At 45.6% G+C, this 10,489-nt stretch overlaps 1 long non-coding RNA gene across 1 annotated transcript in view; it reads right to left on the minus strand.

Annotated features, from left to right (window-relative positions):
- Positions 1 to 10,248, minus strand: part of LOC138521891 (uncharacterized) — a 223,817-nt gene extending 213,569 nt beyond the window's left edge. Inside the window, exon 1 of the long non-coding RNA XR_011283160.1 lies at positions 10,221 to 10,248. This is a non-coding gene — a long non-coding RNA (uncharacterized lncRNA). The remainder of the gene's footprint in view (positions 1 to 10,220) is intronic.
- Between the last annotated feature and the right edge of the window lie 241 nt (positions 10,249 to 10,489).

The raw sequence follows: 10,489 nt of genomic DNA on the forward strand, positions 1-10,489 counted from the left end.
CTGAATAGGTCATTCTCTCCTTGAAACCCTCCAACTGCAAAGGTGACAGTTGCCCAGCGCAAATAATCAAGGATGTGGCCAGAGACCTAGCCCCATTCATCTCAAAGCTAATCAATTCCTCCTTCAAATCAAATACGGTACCGGCTAACCTGAAAGAATACTGGGTCCTCCCACTACTGAAAAAACAAACCCTCGACCCTTCAATACCTACCAACTATAGACCCATTACAACCGTACCCTTCTTACTCAAAATTATTGACAGAGTAGCTTATCTATAAATTCAAGACTACCTTGAAACTAATCACCTGCTAGGTTCACGACAATCAGGATTCCGCCCCCTCCATGGCACTGAAACAGCCTTGCTAGACCTCAAGACTAAAATTGAGGAACTAAAGGACAATGGCAAAACTACCCTGCTACTACTGCTGGACTTGTCAGCAGCCTTTGACTTGGTGGACCACGCAGTTTTATGCAGCCACTTGAGACTCGCTGCCAACTTCACAGGAGAAGCCATTGCCTGGGTTCAATCCTTTTTAGCCAATCGGACGATGAGAGTTTTCTCTAACTCTGCGTGCGCCGACCCCATCCAAATTTCCTGCGGAGTATGTTATAATGGTTCTTGGGTGGAATTCTACTTTGTAGAATTCCACCCATGCTATGATGTCATGTTGCATGTGTTTACTGTTGGTTATTGTTCTACATTCCAATAATACAGTTGGTGGTTATCTGAAGAGCTGTACTGTAGGCTCAGCACTGCTGGGCTGAGGCTGGTTGCCAATAAAGGAGTTCACTTACCTACTGTGTTGCTTTTTTACTACACTGGCGACGAGGGCAACCGGCCTCCCAACCCACGCAGCCACTTCTGGCCCAGCAGTTACTTACGTGATCTGCAGGCCGTCCCTGAGCTCTGTACGAGCAGAGGTGCCAACCGACGTTGTCCACGTCCAACGACTTGCTGAGGCGCAGAAGAGATCCTTCCTGCGCCGTCTCTACGCCACAGGCCGGCTCTGGTTTGCAGCGGCCTTGACATGCAGCATAACAATGCCCGTCCACCCCCAGCCTTTCTGGCCAGTCCCGGTGAACCTCCAATTATATGGGACTTATGGGTTGACACGTTCAAGGTTTACTTAAGGGCGGCAGGTGGCGCAAAATTCACAGATGATGAGAAAGATGCTGCATTACTTAACTGTTTGGGCACCGAAGGACTCAGGCTTTTCTGGCACCTTCCTGGTCCCAATGTGTATGCTGCCCCCGCTGCCCCCGCGGAAGGAGCTGAAGGGGGTGATGCCCTACCAGGGGTAGTACTAGCCTATGAAATCGCCTTAGGCAAGTTGGAAGTGAGGTTTGGCAAGAAAGCCAATGTGGTACTTGAGAGATATCATTTTTTCTCGAGGGCTCAAGGTTCCGGTGAGGGTATTGATGCCTATGTCACTGCTCTACGTACTTTGATAGCAACCTGCAAATTCACAAGCACCATTGACGAATACATCCGTGATCAAGTGATGATGCGGACGAGTGATGTGCGTGTCAGAGAGAGACTGTGGATAGAGAAAGATCCACCTCTAGATAAGGTCCTTCAGATAGCTCATGCCATTGAAGAATCCAAGAAAAGTGTGAGAGTCATGACTGACAAGGGAGAATCTTTACATGCTATCATCCCTCGCAGGTCCACGGAAACCAGAGGGAGGAACAAAAACACCAGGGGGGGGTCTTCCTCGAAGGACCTGTGCATTGCACAAGTATTGCACTTCACCAGTTACCATCCCCAAGGCCTCAAGTACAATTTACCATACAGCCAATTCCTCAGGATAAGAAGAAACTGCTAGGACAAAGACAAATACGAATTACATGCCAACAGCCTACAGCACAGACTGACCAACAGAGGCTACCCTAAAAAATCTAGAAAACAAGCATGGAAAAGAGACACTTTTAACCATCAATAAACACTGCCACTTAATCAAAGATAAAGGCACCCTTGAAAGGAAACCTATTTTTGCTTTTTTTTAAAACAGGAATCTCAGAGACGCCCTGGTTCACACATATGTAGAACCCACCAAGAAACTCAACACACTATGGAATATACCATGCGTAGTGGGACACTACAGGTGAGGGAACTGTATGGCATGTCATTTCACCATTCCCACCAAAACCTTTGACCACCACGATTACCACATGACTCTGCAAAGCCACACCAATTGCAACAGCAAGTTTGTTATATATGGCATCAAATGCCTGTCTGATCTGCCGCATATAGAGAAGACCATCAGACCCATTAAACAGCGGATTTCGGAACACAGATCATGCATTAAAAGTAAAACACCAGATAAATCTTTGGTGGAACACTACAGCCAGCTGGGGAATTCCAACGAAGATATTACTTGGACAGTCATCCAACAACTGACCCCACAAAAAAGAGGGGGAGACTTTGACAAGACACTAACGAGGTTAGAGCAACAATGGGTGCATAAACTCAATACCGTCGGGAAAGGGTCTCAATATAACGGTAGAGTGGAAGCATTTCTTCCACTAGTTCCCGCATTTAGACAGTGCCTGACCATGGCCTCTTTTTTACAAAAATTAGGTGCATCACAAATCCTTAGACTTCATGAACCACAGTGACCTCTTGTTACCACTACACATGCTGTATATGTCACTAATGTGTCAAGTTTTATACTTGTTTTTCGTGTTTTGTTCTTATGTACAATCGATGATGCTTTTACAAGAATACTGCACCATGTCTTAAATGCCTTAATAATGTCTTAATTGCCATAACAACTGTCATGTGCTTTTCAGTTATACATGTTGTCCATCTCTTATTCATTTGCAGAATCTATGTCGGTTCTAATTTAGTCACGCATTTTCCCTTTATGATACATCATAGACCATTAAGTTGTGAGTTGTACCTTCCGCCGGCATCCAAAGACCAGCTCCCTTGCTTTTACACATTGTACAATCATAGCATGTGTTTTTCATTATCACCAGCAACTATTAACTATCACTAATGGTCCGCAACCATTGCATACCCACAGGGAGCAAAAATCTTTGTGTAACCCCAGTGGCGTGCCCACACCTGTGCGGAATACAGATTGTGTAATCCACAGTTATGATGTCATCAAACCATGTAAGTGTATCCCCTGCGACTTAAAGCAGGAACCACTAATCCCACTAACTAAGATGTTATCAGGCATTCAATAGAGCGGACGCTGCTAATACAATCCGCCCACTCAAGTCTGTACGTCACCACCCACTAGACACACACCAGCTCAGACAAGCATGAGCAGGCGTGGTCAGGATATGGCATGACACAAACATCATCTCTCCCACTTTGGGCTGTACCTAGCACGCACCCTTCCACTTGGCTTAACACCATTGGACAGCGGCACGCTGATGCGCCCTTGTAGGTGGGCCTATACCGGCCACGACATGGCCGCGTGCTGGTTTATACACAGCAGTGTCCTTGGCAACGGCTCCTTTACTGCACTCAGCGCAGACACGGCAGACCACAGGACTCGCGCTCCCTGCCTCTACCATGTACGTTTTTCCTGGCCCAAGCGAAACTTTGTCACATGGTATCGTTGGGCACTTTAGAATCGATCCCCCATTGCAATACCAATTTGAGGGTGTTTTCACAAGATGATGATCGCACTATGGGTATTGTACTTTTATACAAATCACACCCCATAGACTTTACCATTAACACCTACCAATGTGTAGCCTTTGGGGGTGCACTGTCACTATGAGCATTTACACTGGTCAGTTCTATCTGTTCTGTGACCCGCTGTATCACACTACTCGCTCCAGAGATTTCATGAGCTAACGGCTGATACAGAGTACAGCTGTTTCTTCCACCATTTCGGGAACAAGACACCCGCTCAAGACTCACAGAAACAAGGTCTTTCAGGAGGTACGGTCCTACACATGTTCCATACCAGTCATCCATACTAGAGCTTTTTTAAGCCATGTATTTTATAAACCATTCTATGGTTTCTTGTGTCGTTTTAGGTAGCAATCTCCCTGCCACAACCAATTTTCCTTTTTTGGTGACTCCTACACCCGATTCCACCCAGGTCAGAGTGGACCACCGGACTTTCCATAGTACAGTATAGTCTACGGTAACACTCACGCTATGCTTCTCTAACATAGCGTACCCCCTTTTTTCAATTTTGAGCATCTTTAAGAGTTATTTAAATTATTTACTCAATTTCCTCGAGGTCACACCACTTCTGTTCAACAACTTTCCCATTAATATTTGTAGATAGAGAACCCAGGATTTGGACCCACCATCTTTCCACACGTCCTGATGAAGGCCTGCACACATGTGCTTCATTGAACAGCTTGACTCTAGGCCGAAACACCATAGCGTCAACGATTCCATTACCGCTTCAATGTTGATACCACACACTGACACACCTTTGTTATGTTCACTGAAAGTTATTCTGTGTCCACAATGTATTTGTAAAACACAATATGTCGTTGAATGTAAGCAAAACATGTTGTTCCTTCATCCAAATCCAGTCCATCAGACTGGGTTGTACTCACCTGTATTGTATGCTCTGTAAAACCAATTTTGAATGTCTCTGGGTACTCTGTCCCCACATTTGTTTTTTTAAAAAGACGCAAATTAAACACATAAGGTTGAAACACTTTTTGTGATTGATTCCCTTTTTCAACATACAAGATACTTTTTCATGAAACAGATATGAAATATGTGACCTCTCACCCTGATTTCTATGATTATTAAAACCTACGCCCACCTGGGTTTTTCAGGGCATAGCCAGGTGCCCTTATATATTTTGTGAGTAAGGAAGAAAGACAGCCGGTCATTTTGCAAAACCCTGGATGGGGAAAAAGTGTAAAGACAGGCATTACACATTAAATCCTGACTTTTTTCCAATGTGTGGGATTTTCTTTTAGTTTTGAGTAGACTGGGGCACTGAACAGAATAACACTGTCCATCCTATATCCTTGCTCCATCCCCAAAACAGCACATGGTTTAACACCAGCACACAATCCCATGCTGGCATTAAACCAATGGATTCCTAAGGACTCCGCCTGCTATTTACACCTGGTAAATGCCGGCGGATTCCACAGAAGCTCATTGTCAAGGACTCCTGCAATCGTTTAATGTGGGAGGCGACTACGCTCGGTCCTTAAGCTTGGATAACTGTGTGATCATCGACAACGAGTCAAAGGAGTGATCAATCACAAATCAATCACTAATGAACCTGCTAACAAATAAAAGAAGGGTAAAAAGAGCAAAAAGAAGGCACACAAGAAAAGGCTCACACTAAACAGGCTGATTTTAGGAGCAATCCAGCCTGAGCAACAAGCCTGGCTTGATTAATTCCAGCTCCAGAGTTACTACCCTTGTGATCAATGATAAGGGTTCATATGACACTCTACCATTAGAAGGAAATAAGACCAAAGTCTCTGCTTAACATCCTACAAAAAAACAAAACTACATCAAAAGGCTTCCAGCTGCTGAGTCTAATACTCTTTCTACTAGAGGTGCCTCCAGAAATAAAGACGGCATCAGCAAGAACTCCTGTTCCCCCTAAAAGCACTGGCTCATTTATACAGACTACAGAAACTATTAAGTGCCATCCATTACCAGAAGATCCCCGCATTCTGGAAGATTTGGAAAAGCCTTTTCGAGAGGACAATTAAGGGATAACATCTAACGCCATTGCTTCGGACACGCACCCTAACGGCTCCACCTACTATCCATCCATGAAGGAAAATGGTGTTGCTGAATCAGTAAATGGGAAGAGGGGCCTCTACCAACCTCATTCTAATTCGGATGCTGACTGCTTGGCCCTCAAAGTACAGAGCCGTTTTTATGTTAGTCTGGACTATTATCCAAATTGAACAACCATCTTCCATTTAGTCCATGACATCATTCCTCTGGGGTGTCCACAAACGGAGGACATCGCAATTGTTGACCTCCTAGAAGACTCATACTATGCTAGCTCGATAGTTTATTTTCACAATCCCGCTGGACTAGATTTTGTCACGTCACATGATGCAAATTTGGGAAAATTAGGTTATGACTGTTCTATTGTTAAAGCTCCATCTAGAAAGTTTGGGCTGAATCTAGATAGGGGGGGAGGGTACTGAAATCTAGTAGACCTGTTCCTTTACTTTCAACTAGACCCTCTACATCCACCCTATGGGAGTCAACCTTAATCGATCAACACTATCTCCAAGCTCACAAGGCAACGCTATTACTGTCTCCATTGATGCTCTTGGGTTAAGCCATGTTGATGTTCACTCTCCCTTGGAAGAGAAAGAAGGGTTGGGAGCTACCAGCTGGCAGTGGTTACCTTCAATTCTACAACCACAAAATCCACGAAGATCCTAGCCGCACTTTTACCATTTTGTCATGGAACAAAATGGTAAATGAAGAGGCTTCTCCCACTTCACTGAACCTGATGGATTATTAGAAAACATCCCCAATTTTTGTGTAGAGGCATTACAGGAACACTGGCTCCAGGATAACGTGGAAATCGGCAGCCGCCATTCCATTCAAACTATGGCCACAAGGGGACTCAAGGGCGACCAAAAGGAGGACTGATCATTAGTGTTGATAACACTTACCAAGTCACCAAGATCAGCACTTCAGGCGACTCAGTGCTTGCTGCTATTATTAATTGGGATCTGCAGTGTGGCCATACAACCTCTCTATTAATCGTCAACATTTATGATTTACTCCCGAGGCTTTATCATGCTAGACGGTCTTTGCCCAGGCGTTTCGCCGGAGTAATATACCAGAGTGACTGACAATAGTGCATCGACTATCGAGTATGTCTTTGTAAACATCAACATGTACCCAGATATGAAGGTCTTAACAAGAACAGAAAGTGACCACTTTCCCCTCCTGTCCTATATAAATGACACTGAGACGGTCCATGTTAGTGACCCTATTAGCAACATAACTATAAACCAAGGGCGAGTTGGAATCCAGGTAATATCGATAAGGCCGTTTGCTTCATCAGCGATCTCGAATTAGATTCACAAGTCACTTGCAGTGCAGAGGCCTTAATCAACCGCAGCATCACTTCCCTGCTAGTTGCACTGCAGACGTGGGCCTGATTCAGAGGTGCATGTTAAAATGGAAAAGTGATGTGTCTCTAGGCCTGATTCAGAGGTGCATGTTAAAATGGAAAAGTGATGTGTCTCTAGGCCTGATTCAGAGGTGCATGTTAAAATGGAAAAGTGCTGTGTCTCTAGGCCTGATTCAGAGGTGCATGTTAAAATGGAAAGGTGCTGTGTTCCAGGCACTTTTCCATGAAGAAATTGATTCTGATGTAATCAGAGAGTGGCAGCAATATATCAAGTCTGCCACTCATGCAAAGCCGTGATTTACGGCATAGCAACAGCCTTGCCAAGCACCTCGCGTTTAAGGGGCTGGCAAGGACTGTATTCTGAAGTTTAGAGCACCCTTTCTGCACCAGCCTAAAGAGGCTTTAATTAGTTATGAAACGAGGCAACATTCCTTACAAAGTGTTAGCTTTTCAGTAAAAGAATTCTAGGACTGTCTCAAATAAGTTTTATTTTCAAGCTGTCAGTGCCACATTTTCTGTGTTACAGAATGTGCTGCCAAGACTCTTCAAGCTCGCCGACACTTTCTGTACCGTAGAAATGTGTCTTTTTGCATTTTGGCCAGAGGTGCTCTGCGCACGGTAACCCTGCAGCGCTCCATCTGTGCATATCTTACATGTTTTTTCTTGCTTGCTGCACGACCTCTCTCCTCCACTCTTCCCATCACCCTCAGAATGCAGGTGGGAGGATTTGGAGGAGGGAATGTTGTGTTACTACGTGGCATTTAGCGCAGGCTCAGAATCAGGCCCCATTGTTGCTGCATGGGGCTCATGCTGCCTCACCTACTGGTGACTCTCTGTGACTCATGTTCCTTTCCTATGACAGTGTCGCTGCAGGGAACTCATGCCGCCTCACCTACTGGTGACTCATATTCCTTTCCTATGACCGAGTGTCGCTGCAGGGGACTCATGCCACCTGCCCTACTGGTGACTCTCTGTGACTCATGTTCCTTTCCTATGACAGTGTCGCTGCAGGGAACTCATGCCGCCTCACCTAATGGTGACTCATGTTCCTTTCCTATGACCGAGTGTCGCTGCAGGGGACTCATGCCACCTCACCTACTAGTGACTCTCTGTGACTCATGTTCCTTTCCTATTTTGTTTGCTTGTTTGTTTGTTTATTATTTGTAATGCGCTGTCATACGCTCGGGTAACAGTGCGCAGCATTTACTAGAGATTGCGAAACTTAGTTACAGCGGCAAGAATTATAACCTATCATCGAGTGTTGCTGCAGGGGACTCAAGCTGCCTCACCTACTGGTGACTCTCTGCGACTCATGTTCCTTTCCTATGACCAAGTGTCACTGCAGGGGACTCATGCCACCTAACCTACTGGTGACTCTCTGTGACTCATGTTCCTTTCCTATGACTGAGTGTCTCTGCAGGGGACTCATGCCACATCACCTACTGGTGACTCTCTGTGACTCATATTCCTTTCCTATGACCAAGTGTCGATGCAAAGGAACTCATGCTGCCTCACCTACTGGTGACTATCTGTGACTCATGTTCCTTTCCTATGACCAAGTGTCGCTGCAGGGGACTCATGCCGCCTCACTTACTGGTGACTATCTGTGACTCATGTTCCTTTCCTATGACCGAGTGTCGCTGCAGGGGACTCATGCCACCTGCCCTACTGGTGACTCTCTGTGACTCATGTTCCTTTCCTATGACAGTGTCGCTGCAGGGAACTCATGCCGCCTCACCTAATGGTGACTCATGTTCCTTTCCTATGACCGAGTGTCGCTGCAGGGGACTCATGCCACCTCACCTACTAGTGACTCTCTGTGACTCATGTTCCTTTCCTATTTTGTTTGCTTGTTTGTTTGTTTATTATTTGTAATGCGCTGTCATACGCTCGGGTAACAGTGCGCAGCATTTACTAGAGATTGCGAAACTTAGTTACAGCGGCAAGAATTATAACCTATCATCGAGTGTTGCTGCAGGGGACTCAAGCTGCCTCACCTACTGGTGACTCTCTGCGACTCATGTTCCTTTCCTATGACCAAGTGTCACTGCAGGGGACTCATGCCACCTAACCTACTGGTGACTCTCTGTGACTCATGTTCCTTTCCTATGACTGAGTGTCTCTGCAGGGGACTCATGCCACATCACCTACTGGTGACTCTCTGTGACTCATATTCCTTTCCTATGACCAAGTGTCGATGCAAAGGAACTCATGCTGCCTCACCTACTGGTGACTATCTGTGACTCATGTTCCTTTCCTATGACCAAGTGTCGCTGCAGGGGACTCATGCCGCCTCACTTACTGGTGACTATCTGTGACTCATGTTCCTTTCCTATGACCGAGTGTCGCTGCAGGGGACTCATGCCACCTGCCCTACTGGTGACTCTCTGTGACTCATGTTCCTTTCCTATGACAGTGTCGCTGCAGGGAACTCATGCCGCCTCACCTAATGGTGACTCATGTTCCTTTCCTATGACCGAGTGTCGCTGCAGGGGACTCATGCCACCTCACCTACTAGTGACTCTCTGTGACTCATGTTCCTTTCCTATTTTGTTTGCTTGTTTGTTTGTTTATTATTTGTAATGCGCTGTCATACGCTCGGGTAACAGTGCGCAGCATTTACTAGAGATTGCGAAACTTAGTTACAGCGGCAAGAATTATAACCTATCATCGAGTGTTGCTGCAGGGGACTCAAGCTGCCTCACCTACTGGTGACTCTCTGCGACTCATGTTCCTTTCCTATGACCAAGTGTCACTGCAGGGGACTCATGCCACCTAACCTACTGGTGACTCTCTGTGACTCATGTTCCTTTCCTATGACTGAGTGTCTCTGCAGGGGACTCATGCCACATCACCTACTGGTGACTCTCTGTGACTCATATTCCTTTCCTATGACCAAGTGTCGATGCAAAGGAACTCATGCTGCCTCACCTACTGGTGACTCTCTGTGACTCATGTTCTATTCCTATGACCGAGTGTCGCTGCAGGGGACTCATGCCGCCTCACTTACTGGTGACTATCTGTGACTCATGTTCCTTTCCTATGACCAAGTGTCACTGCAGGGGACTCAAGCTGCCTCACCTCACAGTGACTTATGGGATCCAGGAGGCCCCGTGGAGGGTTAGAGTTTGGAATTTGTAAATCACAAGTACTCACGTTCACAGGATTTCATGTATCTCCAATCTAAAAGCAAGAAGAAAATTAAGAGTTTGTGAAATCAGACAAACCAGTGAGACATTAAAGTATGTTAAATATAATATATTTATTACCATTAATGAAACTTACCAATTTCTGCAGGAAATGTTTCTGTAGTAAAAGAAAAACAAGTGATGAATTAGATCCCAAACATTTGTACTGTAAAACAACCCAGCATTCCCTGCCCTTCCCCTAATACCTCCCCTCCAGCTCCCACCACTCACCCCAAC

This window comes from Ambystoma mexicanum, chromosome 13 (assembly GCF_040938575.1).
Source record: "Ambystoma mexicanum isolate Mex_15411 chromosome 13, UKY_AmexF1_1, whole genome shotgun sequence".
NCBI lineage: Eukaryota > Metazoa > Chordata > Amphibia > Caudata > Ambystomatidae > Ambystoma > Ambystoma mexicanum.